The 12,385-nt window shown below is 38.9% G+C and overlaps 1 protein-coding gene across 2 annotated transcripts in view; it reads left to right on the top strand.

Moving 5' to 3' along the window:
- The window catches only part of SEMA6D (semaphorin 6D), a 411,819-nt gene that overhangs the window by 111,029 nt on the left and 288,405 nt on the right, over window positions 1–12,385 (top strand). The window lies entirely within an intron of this gene.

Here is a 12,385-nt window from a genome sequence, read left to right as displayed (position 1 = left end):
TTACAGGGTGAGGCAACCTTTAGGAACTTAGGCTGGAAGGGAGCTTGGCTTGTCCAGTCACCTTGCACTGCGACGAGGGCAAGTGCTGCTAGACCTTCCCTCAAGAGGCTTTGGGAGCAAACATTCACTCCTGTCACACTGCAAGGGTGAGCCAAGCACTGGAATAATAAAACCCTGCCTTTAGGATACTATCCACGTCCCTCATTTCTTAGTATAAAGTCAGTATTTTACAAGGGTATATTGAATTTCTGTCTTTGCAAAATCTGAATCATCTGAGTTTTTCCTAATTCTGAGTAGATTGATTGGTAAAGGCAAAGTTTAAGTAGTACGTAATGCAAGTGAAATAAATAAGTAAAAAAAATAATAAATCTTAAAATGTATGGAAAATCCATCAGAATTCTCTGACTGCTACAGCCATTTCCCCCTGTCTTTCCAGTGCAAGAGTTTCTTTACCTGACCGTAAAACCTCTTTGGTTTGATCCTAATGAATGGTAAAACAAATTATAAGAAGCAGGCAAAAGACTTGTAAAACTAGCTTTACTTCCAAAATAGGGCAAGTGCTATTCATTAAACTCTATTAGCAAACTGATGAAGCTGCTACTTTGCACAATAGCAGGAATGAGTAAGTTGAGAAGATAGATGGTATAGGAGAAAATAGTTATTTTATTTCTGAAGTTTATTTACCAAAAGCATTTAGGATAACTAGTTTTAACAAACTAAAAAACACTAGGAAGTAGCAGTGATTCTATTTTACAGAAATTATGTCAAGAAGGAGCTAAGGAATGGGACTGTTCTGACAGTAAATAAAATCAGCTGGCAATTGAATTTAAGAGGATCTGTTCTACAGATACTGATTTAATTCTAATCAAAGTCATTCCTTACTGATAAATATATATATAGATAGATAGACAGATAGATGTAGAAGTGCTTGGGGGAGTCTAGTTTGGTTTTTCTGTTATAGCTGACTATTTTTTTTGAGAAAGGAAGTAATTTCTTTTTTTTTGGGGGGGGGGGGGGGGGGGGGTGGTGGATTTTTTTTGTGTAGGTGGTCTTTTTTTTTCCATAGATGGTCTTATACTTTTTTAAAAAAGAGGTTTTGTGTATTCATATACACATTCTTTCTGTATCACTGAGATGTAAATAAAAAGGGTTTTTTTCCTTTTTAAGCACTTCCGTTTTGCATCTGTGCATAAGAGCAAAGATAATAAAATCAGAATAGAGGCATGTTCTACTCAGCCTACCCTGATGCAATGAATAATTAAGAACAAATGCCTTGTAAAATACCTACCAGTATGGTTAAAATGCTAGGAAAAGGTTGCTGTAAGAATAATTGCTTTTTGTTTAATGTAACCAAAACCCAAACCCGTGGTTCGATATCTTTTGTGTTGTATGTTTTCTGTTTTTAAAATTAATGTGACATAAGGCATTCTTTATGCTAATGTTATAGCTCCTTGGACGAGTTTAACACCATTATCTTCTTTAATGAATAATTCATTCCCCGTTGAAAACTTAACTATATCATTTTTACAGTGTGTAAATGAAACTTTGAAGTGCAATTTAACTTTAAAGAACTTCAGATTGTAGAAAATTCTCGTAAATCAGCAAAAAGTGCTGTGCAAGGAATTCTGTCCTGTACTGAAGTGTAAGCATGTTGTGATGAGCATGTTTGCAATTTTTAATTTTGCTACTTGTTTTAAAATGTTTTGGAAAGGGTTCCTGCTTGGTTTTATTGGCATTTTATATGCTTTTAGTTATGTCTTCTTTTTAAAAAATAAATACTATCTGTAAACACAGCAGAGCTCAAATCTTCACTGCTCCTAATAATTCAGGAAGAACCTCTGGGGCAAGGTAATAAAATGGGAGCAATACTCTTATTTTCCACACCAGATTTTTACCTTCTTGTAAGAAAACCTCTGACAGTCTCAGTTCTTGGTGCAAGTGAGAGCAAAGATGGATCCTAAGAACTTTTCATGGTTTTTTTTGTTTCCAGTATTCTCCCCTGCCTAAGAAGGCAGGGGCTGAAATTTCATGTGGGATTGTTTGTCTGTAGTGCTCTCTACATTTTAGGTGAAACATTAGATATGAGATCATTGTTTTTTAGTTAATTTGAGTATGGGATAAGCAAAATGGGGCATGATAATGCTGAAGAATTGTGGGCCAATTAATCAAAATGTTATGTTGATCCTGAAACTTGGTCAAAGTACTTGATAATCAATTTCAAGTTTCATGAGAAATATTCAATTAAGGAGTCCCCCACTGTCTTCTTAATGCTGGAATGTGTGTGTTCATGTATGTGCATTGCTCTTGAATTTAATTACAGATTATGAGGATTTTATTCCATATAAGTACATTCATAAAGATTTCAAAATTCTGGTATCTGATGGAGAATTTTACTGGGTCATTGAGGTTATTAGATTACTGTATCCAAGGAAAGACTAACTGGAATATGGATTTATATCCATGTAACAGGGCCTTGTTTCCTGATGCTCATTGACTGTCACCTGTAGTGAGACAGGATTGATTGCTGTGCTCTGTTAATAACGTGGCTGAATGGGGCGCTGCAGGGCCCAGGGATCAGACAGGAGTCCTCCTGGGTGAGAAGGTAAATGATATAACAGGGAACTGTTTCAAGAGAGCCATTTTCCATGCACTAATTTCATCCAAAGCCAGGTCTATTTTGAAAGTTTTCTGATATCTCTAAATCAAATCTGGGGATGCATCTTACTGTGTAGGTTGTTTTTATTCTCAGTGGAGTACTGCCTTCTGGGTACTGGGGAGCAGCATGTGCTCCTTCTTCCTAGGGGAGAACATTATCAGCTTTATTTTTATGTCCTTGCAGCAGATTTTCATTTTAGACATTTTAAGACTGAGAGCTGCAATATTTTATAAAACCCTACTTAGCAAGAACGTTTCTGGTTTTCAGTTTGTTGGGGTTTTTTCCCCTCTCTCTACCTTCCCCTTCCTTTTTCCAAGATGTCAGAGCTTGTGGGTCAAAGGAATGTAAGGAGAGTTTATTATATGTCAGAGAGCAGAAAGGAAACAGGGACCTAATTTATTTAGTTGTTGTATTTCTTTTCCCTATGTTAACATAAGTGGTGATGTCCTGAAGCAGGAACCTGTCCAGATTTGTGTTATTTTACTGCCTTGCATGCTCTCCTCAGGCAGAAAGTTCCTCAGACACTCCTTGTGGCACTGCTGTTGCTGGCTAAAGATAAATCATTTGTCAGGGACATTATCCACAGAGAAGAGCGAGGCTGGGGTGGGAGGAGGTATGAATCACAGCACTTTGGATAATTTGCTATCCCTCTGAACATATCTGGCTGTGGACACAAAAACAGTATTTCTTCAAATGAAAAATAAATCCTGTAGTATTATAGGTGCCTAACAATGGCAATTCAGCAGGCTTGGCTTGACATCAGGATTTGTGGTATTTTTGTTTTATTTCCATGAGCTATCATTGCTGAAAGCTTTGCACTTGTCCATCTGCACATTAGGAAACATGTGAGCATTTTCATTGTCCTCTCAAGTCAATCGTTTAATATAAGAAACGCTTCATGTTTTTCTAACAACTTTGCGTTGTACAAAACATTGAAATAATCAGAGTTTATCCTCCTTTTCTATCCAGAGTTCATGCTCCTGTCTCCTCCTTTATGTTACTTTCTCTTTCTTTTAGTCAAATGAAATCCTTTGAAGTTGAGCACATAGAAAAATTCATTTTTACCTTGAATAGCATAAGCACTCATCATCATCAACTGTTACATTGAAGATTAGATTTGTCATTAAGAGGAATAATCCCCATAATACTCCTATTCATCAGGTAACAGTTAAATGTAGAAAATGTGTACAATTTATTCCATGGTCCTGGCAATTGTTATTAGAATGTTATATAGAACTCGGGTAGGTCGAGTGAAAAAATAATTAGCACACCTTTTTTCTCTTTGACATTATGCAGCTGAAGATGCTCAAATGTAATATACAATGTCTCTTCAATAGCTGCATTTTCCATACCATTATTGGGCATTTGCTGGTCTCTAAGTTGTATTTGGCTCTCTTTATTTAGAGGATTTACTGATCTGTGAGATCTCACTGTTTTCTTCAAATATAAGCTAAGGCAGTTCAAATTTGTGATTATAGAAGGTAATTATTTTTCATCTGTCATTGTTTTGATACCAAAAATATGCATTCCCTTGAAAATAGAGGTGTCACTTTGTTTGTGCCAAAGAACTCTGCTTTAATAAGACAGACTGTATAACCTCTTCCTGCAAACTACAGGAGAATGGTGGCATTCAGTGAGTTGAGGTAAATGCATGTTGATGCAGCACCAGCACAGGTTAATGTGAGCTGCAGCAGCCAAACACCAAGACTAACTGTGCATAAATTGTTAGAACAAGATCTGGCTTGAGGCTCCGTGTAGTCTGGAGGGGAATGAGATTTTTGTGTGCAAACCACTCATCTGTGCCTGATAACTTCTGAATTTGTTGGCCAGTTTTGACCAATGCTGGAGGAAGAGCCAAAGTCTGAGGCCATTAGGTTCTTACACAGGTCCTGGAAAGCAGCAGCAGAATAGAAGAGGGAATGCCAGTGGAAGTTCCCTCCAAAGGTGGCTGGCAGGTGTCGGACACTGCAGCGGTGCAGCCGCCACCGCCCGACGTCCGGCACTGCCAGGACAAGCCCAAGGACCCTTGGCAGGGCAGATGCACAGCACAGTGGAGACTGCAGGGGAAGAGGAGTGTGAGATACAAATCTGCAGGGAAAGTGGGAATGCCAGTACTTATAAAGGAATGCTTATTTGTTTTATTGCACAGGCTGCACATTAAGTGTGGGCAAAAATCTCGGCCAAGCTTGAACCCAGAGCTGAACAGCAAAGCTGTGAGTGTAGGGCTGCACATTGCACATGAGCAAACCTGGGAGTGTCATGAGTTTCACACAGGGTAAATCCTCCTGGAGTTCCAGTTAAACATGAAAGAATTACATGTAAGGAGTAGTGCAACAATAGCAGCCCTTGTAACTGGAAAGGGAGCTGGCTGAATCAAAACTCAGCCCTGCTGACTGAGGAATAAGAGTGTTCTTTATAAGGTATTCATTTGAGACGAATCTAAAAGGCAGAAGGGAGAGATCATGTAATTTCACAAACACAGCTAAATTAAGTTGAAGAGAGACATGTATTTCAACCCCCTGTAGAGCAGTGATCATTGTGAAGTAGGAAGGGCAGGGAGGAGGAGCCATTACTATAGTCTTGGGACTTGAAGAGTAGAAATTTCATATCTGGTGAGCAGTAAGGAAAAAAAAAGTGTTAGTTTTCTCATTTTCCTTATGGTTTTGCCTCACAGCTGCTGATGGTATATTGCTGTTTGACTGAATACCTTCTAGCTGAAAAGTAATCTTTCACTGTTGATTTATAAGAAGAATTTAATTGAAAAAAAGTTGGCAAGGTGACTCAGTGGATGGAGACAGATTCATCTGTTATGCTCTGATGCAAGTCCTGGCAGAACTAGTTACATTATCATTATCTTTCTGGTGTCAAACAGCCAGTGTTCAGATTTTCTGACCTTACTGATATTTTTTTTTATTTTTAGAGAGTTATGTATGGCTTGTTGATTGAGTTCAACAGCAGGGAAGGCAGCAGTGATCAGTTTTGCCCTAACTGAGAATCATTGCAGGCAATGGGAATTTCTGTAAGAGGTTTCCAGGGACAATCTGCCAGCCAAAAGGCAAAGGCAGAACTAAATTATCATAGAAAATTGCAGCGAACCTAATTAAGCTAGGTTTGTGGCGAGAAATATCGGTTTGAACCACATGAATATCTATTATCTGCAGTCACTGAAGATGCTTACAGCACAGCTGACTCCAGCAAATCATGCAGGACAGAGCTAAAATCTGCAAGGACTCTGTCTCATGTGCCTCCGTATGGTAAAAGATGTTTAATATTACTCCTTAAAACGATGAGGTTTTGTGGCATTTGAAAAATGCTCCCATATGCTCATGGTGAGGACCAATATGGCTACAAAAGGCCTGTGCAGTGGGGATGACACAGCAATCTGCTCCCTCCAACGGGTGCTTTGCAGCACAGAAAGAGAAGGATCAGGGAAGTATTTCCTGAGCAAGTGCAGAATGCAAAATATTGTTCCTTCAGGAGCTGGTATGTAACACACTGAGAATCCCATACACCATTTATCACTGGCTCTCTCTGCTAGAAAGAGAAGACAATAAAATCCCATTGTAATATTTTCATGGAGGTGGATGCCATAAGAGACAATGTGACCTTATGCTAATCAGAGAAGACTCTATCAGTGTTGCACAGTCTCAACCAGACTCTTCACCGAGTGAAGAATTGATTCTCTTTTGCCCCTTTTCCCTGTGGCTAGGATTAGCATCACTATTGATTAATGATCATTATAAAAACACTGTCCAGAGACCCCTGTGAAGATCAGAACTCCGTTGCTAAGGGCTTTTTTGTCCTGAGGATTTTACAGATGGTGTAAAATTGTCTTCATTCTTATTACAAGCTGCTCTGTTGTGCAGTCATGACTCCTCCAAAGGCTGGTTGTCAGCTATTTGTGTTTTTCCCAATATATTTATCCTGATCTAGAGAATTGCAATCTTATAGCATCTGCCAAGACTCTAATGTACTGATAGAGGAATATAGATAAAGGTGATCAGTTGGGAAACTGCTACAGCCTAAAAAACATCAAAGATGGAAGACTACCTGAGTAATCTATTATTGTATGAAACCTAAACACCTGCTATTTATTCATTTCTAACTTGCTTAGAACATTTGGAAAGGGGGAGAAAGGAGAGCTGGAAAAGATCAATGGACATCCCTCTGACTTGCTGATATATTGTTTTTCACATGCCTGTGTATTAATGGCTCTGAAAGCCATTGCCCCATCTGGTACTCACTAGAGGACAGCACAGTCTGGTCCAGTTCTAGGTTTGTTAGGCTGAGAGCTGGGAAGGAGGGGCACTAAACTTAGTACTGAAGTGCTGATATGACTTTCACAGGTTTTACAGGAGGATGTCTTAGGCTGTTCACATTAAGAGTTTCTAGAGTGATTATTTTCTTCTTTTTTTTTATGTTACACACATATTTTGGAGATGAGACTGTCATTCCCAGAGCTATTACTCTTGGCCAAAAAAAAGCTACAAAATTTTGTGGACCTAGACTCAATGAAAATGTTTACAAAATGGTAATTGCAGCCACATGTTGAAGGAGTTGAAGTTACCCATTGTGTCCCACAATTAAGATCTTTTCTGTCCCTTATATCAGTGCAAAGCAGAGTTAATAAGTCAGCATAGCCCTGTCAAAGCTTCTAGTGTCTTGAACAGTCACAGTTTGGGTCAAAATAAAATACACACAATGTGCTGACCAAATATCTACATTGTCTACCCCTTCCCACATTCATTCTTGTTTCATTGTAAGGATTGCAACCATAACTTCATTCTTCTTTGAATTCAGACATAAATTGCTATTAAAGATTCATGTAATTTTAACAAGCCTACATTTTTGCAGCATAGCCTTGAATTTACAGTGGATTTTAGAAAAGTGTATGACAATTTAGAGGTTTGAGGGTTTGGGTTGTTTTATTTTTTTGTAAAAAGTATGGTCATATGAAAATATTTTATAAAATCAACATATGCACATGTGAATGTAGCCACCTAAATACTAGATGTATCTGCAGAGAAATTTATTTGTACAGAAGCAGAAGAACTAGAGGCCTTTTCATGGTCTGACTCGTGAAAATATTTTAATACAGGATTGTACTTAAAACAATTCAAATGACCTAGAGCAGTCATTTAGTCCAACTGCCTGAGCACTCCATGACTGACCCAAAGTTAAAGTGTATTATTTAGTGCGTTGTTCAAATGCCTCTTGAACACTGACAGGCTTGGGAATGGATAACCTCCCTAGGAAGCCTGTTGCTGAGTTTGAGCACCCTCTTGGTAAAGTAATGTTTCCTAATGTCCAGTCTAAACCTCGCCTGATGCAGCTTTGAACCATTCCTTTGTCACACCAGGGAGGAGAGCTCAGCACCTCTTTCTCCCTTCTGCTCCTCAGAAAGCTGCAGAGAACAGTGAGGTCACTCTGCAGCTTCCTCTTCTCCAAATGACACAAAACAAAAGACAAAGCTTGCAGGGAATTCCAGTAAAAATTTTCTATATGGCAGCTTATGTTTAATAAATACAATTAGTTCTTTAAACATAGGTGGGGGGGAAAGACAGCTCACGAGATCCCACAGGGAGAGGCCCATGGCAAGAATAACCAAAGGTCTGTTACATTTGCTGCTGAGGGCAAATCTGCCCTGTAGTGCTCAAGCTGACTGATGAGATAAGGTGATTTTAGCTTCCTGAAGGGCTTTATCTCTGCTGAAATCCACCATCTCTATCAGGACTTTGTCTTAAATACAAGGCCGGTGTAAACACTCTGTCACATTGAACACAATAGCTGTTAAAAAGGAATCAAACTCTTTTTTTAAAGGAACTCAAGTTATTATATCTGTATGTGCTGAGTAGGAGACTTGACAGTACAATGAACTTAAGAGGAAACATGTAGAAGGCAGTAATTATAGGTCAGTTTGCTGAAGGCTACCAGGAAAATATACGAAGTGGATGGCAGTCATAATCTTACTAAATATTTGGGGCTTTTTTAATAATAAGGCTTCTCTACCAAGGGGAAAAAAAAAACAACCAAGCAACAACAAAAGAACCCCACCAACCTCTCAAACTTTAGGGCTAAAATGCAAGAGTAGAGAGAAAGTGATGACCTTTGAGAAATATATAGAACTCCAAAGGGATTTGAAAGAATAGATGCTACAAGATGATTTGAATTTATGTCAAACATAAGAACAAGAGGCATGAACTAAAGTCAAGAAAGGGTCAAATCCTAAAGGAATGCTAGTACAAAGTGTCTGTGCATAGTGCAGCCATGCTGCATTAAAAATAAGGCAATCATATGAATAGTCATTGCAAGAAATAGGCAAATGACTAGGTAAGCAACATAATTGTGGGATGTAGCAATAAGCTCCAGACAATGCAGTGATGCTAAGAGGAGCTGATGGCTGCTTCTGATTTCATAATTGTCTTGTAGTTTGTATATTTAGATTACCTGTATTTCTGTAAAGCAAGAACTGCTTTTCCTGCTAGGAGACATTGCCATATGTGCAGTACTGGAAGCAGCAATAATGTGTATTTGTGCTCTTGAATAAAACCCCAGCCTTCATCCATGTGCTACTGTTGGGTAGAACCTGTGCAGATGTAAAATTCTCTTTGCAGAATGTACTCACAATTGCTGCTCCTCCAATGCATTCATTGCTGCACTAGACTTCTTTGTTGCAGCTTATTTAACTGAGGTTAAAAGCCCCCTGCAAATTCTCTGCCCCACCCATGTTATGCTGAATGCAAGAGAGAAAATTGAGTGACTCCCCAGGTGACCTGGGAGCTTTTTAGGAAGAACTCATTTCCAGCAGACTTGCAATGACCCCAGAGTTCCCCTCAGTTACAATACAATGTCTGTCTCCAGTGTCTCTCCCACTTCCTTCCTCAGGATCACAGGGCACCCCCGAGTTCAGTGGAGCTTTGTGCCATTTTCATGACACTACAGATCCCTTCTCTGCGTGTCCTTGGGATGTGCAAGGGCAGGTTGACAGACTGCAGTCCCATGGGGGACTTTTTGGATTACTACCTTTCTAACAAATTAAAATCAAAGTAATGATGAAGATCTTTCAAGAAACATGTTAATTTCCAAAGACTGACTGTGCTAGTAAAAACACCCTGCAAAACAAATCACTTTTCAGGGCATAGACCGTCCAGTTTAATGATTAATTTGCACTAAACATCTCATTAATAGCACAGATTGTTTTGCCAATGCTTCTGAACAAATATAATTGGAAAATTTATCAAAAATTCCTTAATGTATTTAGTTCTGCAAAAGACAAAATAGAGAAATTAATAGCAATATCTAATGATTTATTTGCATATTATGGTGTATTCTTTTGTGGCTGGGATCAGATCTATATGATCTCTAGATCTATATAGCTTGCCAGTTCCAGCAGTGGGTTTTCTCCCAGCAGTGTTTTGTTCTGCCCACTGTCCTGTGTGAAACAAATCTATTACTCAGTCTTAGAACTGAAAGAAGTTGGTAAAACTGCCATTATCTCAAGGAATGCATAAAGAAGCTGAGTAAGGGTGCAAGCTAGTGCCCAAAGCAGAGCCCTGCTCCTCTCATGATGTAGCTCAGGACAGCTCTACTTGGGCAGCTGTCTGAGCCACACTTCTTGCCTTGAAGTATGACTTGAGGAGCATCACACCCACTGGAGTGCCACGGAGCTGGGCACCAGGGTGTGATTGGTGTGCATCAGAAGTGCTCCTGCATCTCTCCATTTGGAGCTGGAGGTACCTGTGTTCTGTGTTGAGTTATCACAGATGAGTCCCCAGAAGATGTTGTTTCAAATCTTACTATTCCTGCAGAAAAGCCTGTGACCTTCAGAAGTGTCTCATTTCTGTTTGCCTTGGTTTCATATCAGCAAATAGGGCTAAATATCTTTATTTGATGGCTTTCCTGGTTTCTGTGGTTTAAGTTCTGTGGAATAGGGATGGTCTCTGGCTACATAATGTACAGAACTCTGCAGGAAGACATCCAATTTGAGGTCACTGGCTGCTATAGTCGGATGCATCATTTTACTCAATAATATACTTAATGGAAGAAAAGTAGTATTAAGACTTTTGTAGATTGTAGTTTTTGGGAATTGTTCTAAAAATAACACAACAATGACTGCACCAGTTAATCAAGTTGACCTGATATTTGATAGAGCTGAAGATACACTTCATTATGCCAGAGAACTAATATAAACAGCCTATCTGTTAGGGCAGCCAGCTGAAAGTTCACAGAGATTCCAATTCTGAAGTGACAGCAGTGGGATTCAAGCACATCCAGAAGTGCTGTGTAAATAGAGGTGGATGCTTTGAGCTTACATTTTTACCTGTGGTTATTAGCTCAGAGGTAGATAATGAGATGACTATGTATTCATGCACCTTTCTTCTGGAGATCTCTAGGATCAGATATTAATCTTCAGATGATATAAGATAGTCAAAATAGCATTTTCTCTTTTTGATCAGTATTAGAAATTTAGGAGATACCTGAGTGGCTATGAAATCTCTACATCTGTAACTGGACAGAGAATAGTATCTCAGCTGGTTTATGAGGTTAACTATTGCAGATAGTTTTACCAGTTACAAACATGTTATTCTATATTCCCATTTGGCAACTAGTGCATCTATGCAATTTTCATATCTTATTCTCCTTGCTGAAGAGCATTTTACACTGTAGTTTACCTGCTAGCCAGAGACAGCATGGGAGTCTCTTACATGTTCAACACCATAGCTTAGATATAGGAAAGGAGGATTCTAAATTGATAAAAATCTCTGCAGCTGCTTTAAAATCAATGGCCTGTCTAAGCCAATGCACATCAGTTCAAGTTCTAGCCTCAATGCATTTTCTGACATAGTTTTGACATGTTGTCATTGGAAAAATTTTCCCAGTAATTATATTTTACAGCAGTTATGCCACAAAGGTGCTGATGATTTTATAAAGTAACTTTGGAAGCTCAGGCATCATCAGAGCAATACTTAAATGGTTTTGGCAAATTTATGGTGGTTTATGAACAACCCAGCCCATGGTGTTCCTCTTTGTCTAGAGTCTATGAGACCTTATATTTTGTACTGTAGAAAGATATTTTATTATTAAATCTGGTTCTCACAAGAGCAGATGATTCCATATTTATGGATGGTGTATAACTTACTAGCATCCCTGTGTCAGGTTAGGAGCCAGAGGCCATCTTATTGGAATGCCACAGCAGAAAACCACAACTTGGGTAGAATCCTCGATACTGTACATCAATAGCGAACTTGGGAACAGAAGTCACAGGGCTGCCTACAGGTAGAAGAATATCTCTTGAGAGCAGCCACCAATAAAACACCAGTCCAGGCTGGAGATAGTATGAGGTCAGTAAGGCATCCCTTTTTCCTCAGCAAAGTCAGACAAAAGAACAGAGAGGCCTCTATTTGCATGAAAATTCATTAAATGCTGGACATCATTTAGCAAGGACTTGTCCACAAAGTATGTTTGTCACTCAGTGTGCTGAACAAATAATAGTTAATAACAATTAGCTCTTCCCATTGCTATTTCTATGTAGCAGTATCAGAATTAAAAAACAAACCCTTGTCTCTTGAAAATCATAAGTACACAAAAGAAAACCATTTCCTCTAAACTGGAGAGAGATTTCAGCCTTATCTTTGCTGGACTTTCTCCAAGTCCTTCAAATGATTGGTCCCTCTTTGCAAAAACAATAACCAAAAGGGTTTTGCATAAAAGCTGGAAGGACACTTTTAC

This window comes from Agelaius tricolor, unplaced genomic scaffold (assembly GCF_023055355.1).
Source record: "Agelaius tricolor isolate 1412-34295 unplaced genomic scaffold, bAgeTri1.0.p SCAF_16, whole genome shotgun sequence".
NCBI classification, from domain to species: domain Eukaryota; kingdom Metazoa; phylum Chordata; class Aves; order Passeriformes; family Icteridae; genus Agelaius; species Agelaius tricolor.
The sequence above is the reverse complement of the archived record's forward strand: the minus strand, read 5'-3'. Positions and strand labels throughout refer to the sequence as shown.